We start from the raw sequence: 9,756 nt of genomic DNA on the forward strand, positions 1-9,756 counted from the left end.
ATTTTAGCAAGGCCAGGCCACTATTAGTGGATTTCCAATTAATACCAATACCTTCATTTGATTTTCAAGAAGCACTTAAAGTGTATATGACACAGTTTTTTTTTATTTGCCTGATCGAATGTACGTGGAATGCTGATGGGAACATCGAAAAAAGAAATTTGAAATCTCTTTTTTTCAACGCGTTTTCGCGCTCTAAAATCGTGAAATTTCACTTCCGGTTGGGTCCAAAACCGCGCACATTGGGGATCTGGGTCTATTCTGCTTTTGACGTCATGGCTGATCTAGACCCAGCTCCCCATTGTGCGCCGTGACGTCAAACAAGAATGCGCTCAGTGAAAACCGCCTTCTCATTTTACTTACCTGTATATTTGCTGATATGATATATGATAGCTTTATTTTCACACGCTGTTTCCATCGGCTTTTCTAAAAAAACTATTATTACACTAGTATCCCTCTAGACGTCAGATCATTTATAAACTTCCAAGCCTTTAGCGTTTTTTTCGGTTTTCCGGCAACCCAGCCAAAATCTTCCTTTGAAATTCCCTGTTCAGTTTGTTTGGTTCTTGAGTGTATCACTTGTTTGAAGTCACGGCGCCCAGTGGGGAGCTGGGTCTAGACCGGCCATGACGTCAAAAGCAGAATAGACCCAGCTCCCCACTGTGCGCGGTTTTGGACCCAACCGGAAGTGAAAATATTGCGTGTTTTAGGTCAAAAACGCGGTGAAAAAAACAGATTTCGAATTTCTTTTTTCGATGTTCGCATCAGCATACCACGTAGATTTAATCAGGCAAATAAAAAAACATCTGTCATATACACTTTTATGTTGGTGACACTGCCCCTTTAACGAACATATATAATAAGGGTGAAGAGATAAATGATTACATGGGTATGGCAAACAACACCAATTTAGCACAGCGCACCAAAAAACATACCGTCATAAACAAAATTCTCTCTCTTCAACGTTGCATGGACGGTAGCTAAAGCGTCGATGGTAAAGTTTATGACGTATACATGAAGGTTAACTGCTGTAAACGTTCCTCCGCCGAACACATGCATTGAGGTTCCACGGAATTCACGAACTCGCTCCTGATTTGTTACCATCATGGTCCCCTTGTTTCGAACGCTGATTGCTTCGAAATAAAAGGTCTAGAAATGAAAAAAAAAAAAAGGAAAAATGTTTAATATGTGGGCTGTAGTATACATTGCTGTTATTTCGGGCATTAGGACATAAAATATGACGCGAGTACACAGCAACGAGCTACTGGAAATTCAACTATCTTATCATAGGAAAGAAACGCTCAGGTTGTGAACTAACGTCTTTGAAGTTAACGCAACTTAACGCGAACTGGAGGGAAAATTTCTTTTGAATAAAGAAAATTAGGAGGGGATATTTTCAAAATGAGACAATTAACGCGATTATTGATGTCTAAAGATATTTCGGCTGTAGTACAAAAAACGGATGTCGAGAATCGCTCTTATGAAAGCAAGAATAAACTGGAAATATTGCAGATGACATATCTTTCTGGCTTTTACATTTTAAAAGATCGAAAAAAGTTTGCAGAAAAGAGAAGGTCATTGTTTCCTAGTTGCTGTTCCTAGGTGTTCAGACAGTATCCAGAATTTGGGGTGAAAAAAAGATCTCGGAAACTAACGCTTCAAGTAAATAATGTCGCGGAAATTAACGCCGACAAAAATTAACGCGACTTGAATTAACGAGAATCTTAAGAATTCATTTAATTTCATGGGGCGTTAATTCCTATAATTAGGTGCATTACTTGCAAAAAATTTCGGACGTTAACATTTTGGACGCTTAAAAAATTTCGGACGGTCTTATGTTTGGACACCTTTTTTTGTCCGAAATTAAAATCGTCCGAATTTTTTTGCAAGTAATGTATATATCAATTTCAACTGTTTTCAACATTTTTAAATGTTTGTTTAAAAACAATATTGCTCTTACCTTAGTCGGTTTTCCCTCTGTATCGTACATTTCCTTCATCCTGATAACACCATCATCAACCACGGTAATATTCTGACATCTTCTCAAAACACCATCTACCTCGACCGTTACCCCAGCAACGAGCAGCTCGCCCTGCATTGTGGTCAAGCCTCCTTGGTAAATGATCATGTCCATGGGGAGATACGATTGGAGAGAGAGGAAAGTCTGGTTGTAGCCCAGGTGAATTCTCCCGGTTCTATCGCCCTCCATTTGACCAATCACTATCGATATACGCGCTTTGGTGTTTGCCGGATTTATAATGGCGAGTTGCGCTCCGCCGTAAAGCTGTAATTCGTCTAGTGCAACGTCAGTTTCGTTTATGTCCAGATCCTCGTCATCCAATATGAGCCACACCCGGCTTGACCCACCACGACTGAAGTCACTGTAGCTTGCGCTAAGATTTGCGCCTGGATCCAGAGGTTTTCGTCCCAACGCGTTTGAATACAACGTTCTATTTCGAGTCCATATCGTTCCGTTGACAACGTCTTCATCGAGAACAATTCTTTCAGCATGTGCTGCTTCGTCAATACGGTCGTGCCCATAGGTAGCGTTTATACCAGGAACATTCTCTAGAAACACTGTACCTGGACCTCCAGGTTCGTATCTACTGGCGCCCCCTGCACCAAGGAATTGACCCAAAAAGTGGTTCTCGCGATAGTACAAGCAAATACGACCAGCCCCACCCCCACCGCCATAGTACGAAGTTGTGTCGTCCCCTTCGCCACCAGTCACGTCAAATTGTCCGTCGCCATGGATTCGTGATGTGTACGCTAGAATACTCCCGCCACTTCCGCCGCCGCTACGAGTAGCCCGTGCATCTCCCCCTCGGGAGGATAACACACCGTCAACCACTAGTGTATCGTGAGCAATGATTTTAAACCGACCTCCTCCTAATCCGCCTGTAAACGGGAAAACGTCCGCTCCACCCGTGCTTCCATACGTCGTGGGTCTTCTGTATTTCCCGTATGAGACACCAACTTTTGATTGTCCTTTACCTAACCCGCCATGGCCGCCATGACCTGCGCCTGAGGAGCCCGAGACGCCACCCCATCCGTCTCCATAGTAACGTGATCCGGGGACTTCGTCAACAAGGCCATTGCCCGAGAGGTTAGCAAAGGGTTCTATAGTAATGTTGATGTAGTCTAAAGTGAGACTGTTTGCCTCCACCTAGGAAAGATAAAGATATCACTTTAATAGTTTAATTACAATGCAGTCAAACATAAATTAACAACTAGCTCACTGTAACGGCCACCTCTAGCACTTTCTCCATCCCGTTCCTGCACCGATCCTTGTTTTCATTAACTTTACTTAATTCTTTTTGAAACATCTTTACAACGGTTGGTCATTTCTGCTTCCATGTGTCTGTTTTAGAGAGGCTGATCTATATTTGTGTCTTACACTACTGCAATCTCCCATTTCAGTGAAAACTTAACTTGCATTTTAATAAAACATTCTTGCCACCCCTGGCTGAGCTACAGACTGAATAAAAGCCACAAACTAAAAAAATTAAAAGCGCTATTCGTCATTTAGGTCATTAGTAAGGCTGAAAACATCGTGGTACTCAAAGTATTCGCTCTTTCTAACCAAGGGCTGAGCTACAGACTGAATAAAAGCTACAAACATAAACAATTTAAAAGCGCTATCCGTCATGTAGGTCATTAGTAAGACTGAAAACATCGGGGTACTCAAAGTATTCACCATTTTCTAACCAAGGGAGACGAGAAAGAGAATTGTTTATGTGGTAATTCCGACTACTATATACTTATCAGAAACAAAACTTGGCTTCACACTAGAGCTCGTAAGTATAATCTAAGTGCACTTGGGACCTACTTTGAGTGTGAAGGGGTAAAACGTATTTACTTGGACTTTTCTTAGTGACCATGGAAACTTTCGTTGTTCAAAGAAGCCGAAGAACGCCGCCAAGTATGGTCTACACCACACTTGAAAACGCACTTGACCAATAGGAAATGGAAGCCAAATGAAAGCGGCGTGAAGCGTTGTCACGATTCTGAAGATAATTGACAGCTTGTACCTCAAGTAATATACGTTGTCATCAAGTATGAAGCCAGATTTTGTAAAATGCGACTTGAGATTTTCAAGTGCACTTGAGTCAAGTGCTTACTTGAAACTTACTTAGCTTCTAGAGTGGAGCCAAGTAATTCAAAGTTCAGAGTGAAACTACTAACCTTAGCACCTCCTCTGATGTCAATTGTTTTTCCAGTCATTCTCACGTCTTGCCTATCCTCTCGGAGAGCCGCCATATAACCGTCTGTCTGTATAACCACGTGGTCGAACGCAAATTCCGTTTCTGTGGAGTTCTCAAGAACAAACCGACACTGTGGTCCCACAGTAAGATTTACCATTTCTCCCATTACGCCACGCATCGCCACCTCCACTCCACGACAGTTCGTGCTGATTGGGAAGGTCACATTGGAGCCTTTTTGTGACAGGAGCGAGAATGGAAGATGTCCCTCCGAGCCCCTCATGTGGACGGTCTGAGTTGGGCGCACTGTCAGGATACCACTGCTATCGCCAACAATTTTGTTGACGCTTATTTTAACGTTATTTCCAGATATCGATAGACTTCCTTGACCCATGATTTGCAGCTTCAGTGAGAGAATGGATAAAACATATTACCGCCAAGCAAATTAGTGAGAAAGATCAGACATACACAGAAAAATGATGTCGATTACGAATAAAATAAGGATAAATTTTTAGTTATTCTTGTTTACAGTCAGTCGGGTTTTGAGCAATAGGGCCCATGTGTTTAAAAGAGGTAGGATCACGCAATCCTTGGAAAGTGAAAATAAATAACGCAGAAGAAATTTTAAGAAAACTTTTTGTTGGTCTGAAGAAACAAGGTTTGGTGAATTCGTATAAATAAAGACGCAAGTGTTACTTGAGTAAGCGTCTGTTGTTAGCGTTCTGATCTAACGTGGGACGTTTGTGTCACAGTATCTAGTATCTTTTCAGAAGAGAGTTTTAGCCTAGCGTGTTCATAATTAAAATTGTTAAATTTATTTTATATGCTTAAAGGGGCAGAAAATAACCTTTGAACAACAAAGAAAGGCATAAATTCATTCTACAAGGTCCTGCCTGTTTGTAAAACGGACCGTTTTAAAATTCTTTTATTATAGACAATAGTTTAAATTACATTGTATAGATCGTTTTTAATAGTTTTTAATATATTTTAATGTAAATAGCTTTTAATATTTTTTAAATCTTGTAATATATATAGTTTTTATTCATTTACACGTAATTCAGTCTAAGGACTGCCAAGTGTAAAAGTTTTTTTAATAATAAACGATATTTCTTCTTCTTCTTCTACAAGGTGTGAATAAATGTAATCAATGGTTTATGAGGGATTTTCTTCCAAGTAATACTGTCACACTTGAAAACGTCGGCCCGAAGCTTAAGGCCACTACTGCCCTATCCGTCTTTAGCCAAACCACCTTTTGACAATTTTCATGACTTTTAAAGTACAGTACGTTTCAGCAATGCTAGACCACTGTTAGTGGATTACCAATTTTAATTGAAATGCAGTAAAAACCCGTGCGTGAGAACCTAATTTTTCCAGGTTAGCCTAAACAGGTTCTTATATGAATGGTAGTAAACACACATTTAGGCTATTTTAAAAGGTTCTTAATAGGTTCTTATTTTCTGAAGAAAATTTACATTGATGCTAATAGAACGTTTAGTAGTATTCGGCCTATTCCTTGTATAGAATTTGCATACCACATTAGTGCTTATCTAAAAATGAAGCATGCACTTATCACAGGGATGTCGCTAAGGGCAGGCTGCCGGCTATTTTCACCAGCTGAACAAGAACTTGAATCCGGCTGAAATTTCACATGAAATCAAAGACTTCGGTTAACTTTTTAAGCTGCCAAGATCAGAAAAGCCAACTGGGCTTGCCAATGAGCCGGCTTATTATTATTTTTTTATCTACATCCCTGTAATCATTTAGAATATGACATTATACACAGGCACAGTAATGCTTTGTTCAAACTTATTTCCCAAAGTAGACATTTTTAATCAATTTTAGAAAATAAGAACCTGTTTCCAAATTTGAGGCTAAATAGATATTCTTATAAAAATGGGCTCTAATTTGTAATTACAGTCCGACCTCTATTAAGCGGCTACCAATTAAGCGGCCACCCTCCATTAAGCGGCCACGTTCCAAAGTACCGATATATTTGTCACTTAACTACTGTATTTGACACCCCTATTCACCACTATTAAGCGGCCGCGGTCACCTTTTTTGCTGTCGCAAGTGTATTATTTATATGGTTTTTACCTCCATTAAGCGGCCAGCAAATTATCTTTTCAAGCGAAATGGTGACAAATGGTATATATCCTCCGTGAGATATCTTGAGCTAAAATTTTTCACATACTAACTGTTGATGCAAAAAGGCTTAAGAAACTCGTCAACGATGTTTTGCATATTTTTCTGTTCATAATCAATCCGAAGAAATACTGTACATTTCAGCTAGGTGCCATCTGTGTCAGAGCTTTGGGCTGGAAATGCACTTGATGTTTTATTACAATGAATTTTGGATTTATCTTCATATATGTTCACTTTTTAAAAGAATCTTGCTATATAAAGTCAATAAAATCATGTTTACTGCCATTCCTATCCAATTTATATTGCACCTCTATTAAGCGGCCAATCTCTATTAAGCGGCCACTTTTCGAAGTCCCGTGGGTGGCCGCTTAATAGAGGTCGCACTGTATTTTGCTTAACAGGTTCTTAAATCTTAGGTTCTTAATCGCGGGGTTTTACTGTACCAACTATTTAATGGAATTTTCGAGCTAGTAGCACTAAATTATGGTGACACTGTCACTATAAAGAAAGAAATACATACCTCACTGAAAACATGCTCCACGGTCTGTTCGTCTTCACTTATGATCCACGAAGTACTGGGACTGGTGTAGTGTGGCGTCTGTAATGTGGTTGAAGGATTTTCTCGAACGTAGAACCTCACAAGACTAAGAGAAGCAAATGTGCTGGATCTCTGGAGACTTATAACTACCTGTGAATTGAACGAAGACAATTACAGCTCAGCAGAAAAGAAGAAACGATTGCTTAATGGTTGGTGCGTTGGACTTTGAATCCAGAGGCCAGCACTTTATGCCCTGGCCACTAACTATGTACACAATGAAAATGGAGATTTACGATAAATAAAAGGTGGCTGAAATCTCCTTAAAGTTGGTTATCCAACTTTCAGCTATTAATCAAATGTTCTTAAAGGTCGACTTAAAGTTTGCTTAAAATTTTGGCCCTGAACCCCGCTCTTTTCCTTCATTTAAAAAATAGCGTGGAAACGTGGGACCACGTCGAGCGTTGTCGCATGAGCGTCACAAAAAAAAAAAAAAAAAACGAAATAAGATACGTAGCTTGTTACGTCTCTTGTAAAATGCGTCGAACGATCTTTGGTGGAATTTCGCCGAAGAAAAAAGACGTTTCTCACGTGTTATTATGAAATTCATTTACCTTATCAACTGTCATTCTGACATCTATTCTGCCCGGTTGTCCTTGAAAGCAATTTGTAGGGTTTATCCAGCCGTCAGATCCAGCAACCTCACTGTTCTTGAAATAGATGCGCACGTAATACGGAGTCCAATAGCTCGAATGGCAGTGAGGATAAACCAACAAGTACTCCATGAACAAAGCCAACGGAAAGGTATACGTCACAACGGGGCTCGAATGTTGAGTGTAGTAATGATTAGACGTTGACGAGAACAAGTTCGTTAGCTTGGAGTTGTCGGTTGCACATTGTCCAGAATTGTGAGAAATTGTTCTATAACAATAAGGCGTTCCTGTTGTGCTTAGAATAACTCCGTTTGGAGCTTGATACGACGTCATGTAATAGGGATAATCAGCGCGGTTTCCAGCTAGATTCAGTTCTTGTATCTCTTGGAGCCTTGATGGTCCATTGGGTGATACTCTGTTGTCAATTCTGAGAGTGCGGTAAGGTCGACTGGCGTTTCGATTGTTTTCCGTGTAAACAGTTCCTGCTCCACCCCTCTCCGCCTGACTGGTTCCTCCATAGCTCTGGAAGGATCCGATGAAGGTGTAATTACCATTGTAGTAAACAGCAATGCGTCCTCCGGCCCCACCGCCTGCGTACGGCGAGGCGCTCGCAGAGCATGACCCACCATTTACCGATACGGTTCCTTCGCCATCAAAGTTTAACGCACGGATGACAATGCTTCCCCCAGCACCGCCGCCGCTGGCGTCGGAATTTTTACTTCCTGGTTCACCGTTCGCGCGAACGCGTCCCTCAAGTCGCAACATTTCCGAGATTTCGAAAACAATGCGACCGCCTCCTCGCCCGCCAACCGCACCGTGCAAGCCGTTGCCACCACCACTGCCGTACTGTGTGGGCTCATACATAGAGTCGTACGAAAAGGAAGTTTGGAGACCGGCTGATCCCCGTCCCGCCCCGGCCTCCGTGGCTCCCACCTCCTGCTCCGGTGTTGTAGGAAGTCCGACGGAGAGCAGCTCCCGGTCCTTGTGCGGCACCATGTCCTCTGAAGTCTGCTGACACGTCACCTGGTCACGGAATGGAAAATAACACTTCTAGTACCCAGATTACTGTAGAAAATCTCCTTACTGGTTTGTATACATTTTCTAAATATTTTCTAAAGATAATTTAGTCTTTTTAGACCTTCTTTCTCTTAACCAGTCCACTTAATTTAATTTGCTCCAAAGACGTTTTGAGAAGTTGAGATTCTAAACTCATAGCTGCAGATTAAAGGTCGAATATGATAAAAAATAACAGTTTAATTTAATACTTCGTTAATGGACTAGCCTTCTCCAGGAGAAAACGCCAAAAGTCCGCCAAGCAAAGGGAAAAAACAATCGAAAAACGGCCGAATTGGGAGAGAAAAAAGATGTCCGTCCTCGTTTACCCGTTCCGCCTTTTTCTCAAGAACTGAGAAACTGGATGGGCCAATCACAAACCCACTCAGCACTAAAACGCGAATGGTGTATCAAACCAGACGTAATATGTAGTTAAGACGGAATCCACTAGGAAGTCGAGTAATATTTATTAAAGTTGGACAAAAATCAAGTATCAGAATAATTTACATCCTATTGCGTTATTTCCTACCCTTAAAAAAAGGTAAAGATGTAAGTAATTATCCGTGATAACACCAACAATAATTTCTTATCAGAGTCTGAGAAAATGAATTTCAAAGTTCACGAGGTATAGGCAAAATCTCACGTGTAGCCATTTTGTTAATTCGTCTTAAGCGATTCAGTGGAATTCAGCGGAACTTCGAAATTTGTTTTCGATGTTTGGTGTTGTTAGAAAAGATTTCTTTTGATAAGATATTTGAAGCAGTAACAAAAAAGTTTGCAATAAGGTGAAAATAATTCTGGTACAACAATTTCTTATCAGAGTCTGAGAAAATGATATTCAAAGTTCATAAGCTATGGGCAAAAGCTCACATCTTTTAAGCGTTTCATGGGAATTCAGTGAAACTTCGAAATTTGTTTTCGATGTTTGGTGTTGTTAGAAAAGATTTCTTTCGATAAGATACTTGAAGCAGTAACACAAAAGCTTAAAATCATGTGTAAATAGTTTTGGTACATAATTTTTTCCAATAACTACTCGAAGTCCCGGCGGATTTCCTCTTAACAAATCGACGCGCGAAGAAAATTACAGAAAAAAATTACGTAAGTCAAACCATGATTACTTTTGGTTTTGAGCTTGGCTGGACGATACAACACTGGCAAACGCAAAACCATTACA

At 40.5% G+C, this 9,756-nt stretch overlaps 1 pseudogene; it reads right to left on the reverse strand.

Annotated features, from left to right (window-relative positions):
* Positions 1-932: 932 nt before the first annotated feature.
* On the reverse strand, positions 933-8,552 carry LOC144641101 (uncharacterized; annotated as a pseudogene).
* Between the last annotated feature and the right edge of the window lie 1,204 nt (positions 8,553-9,756).

Source organism: Oculina patagonica, unplaced genomic scaffold, assembly GCF_052425735.1.
Source record: "Oculina patagonica isolate OP01 unplaced genomic scaffold, crgOcupat unplaced683, whole genome shotgun sequence".
In the NCBI taxonomy this organism is placed as follows: Eukaryota; Metazoa; Cnidaria; class Anthozoa; order Scleractinia; family Oculinidae; genus Oculina; species Oculina patagonica.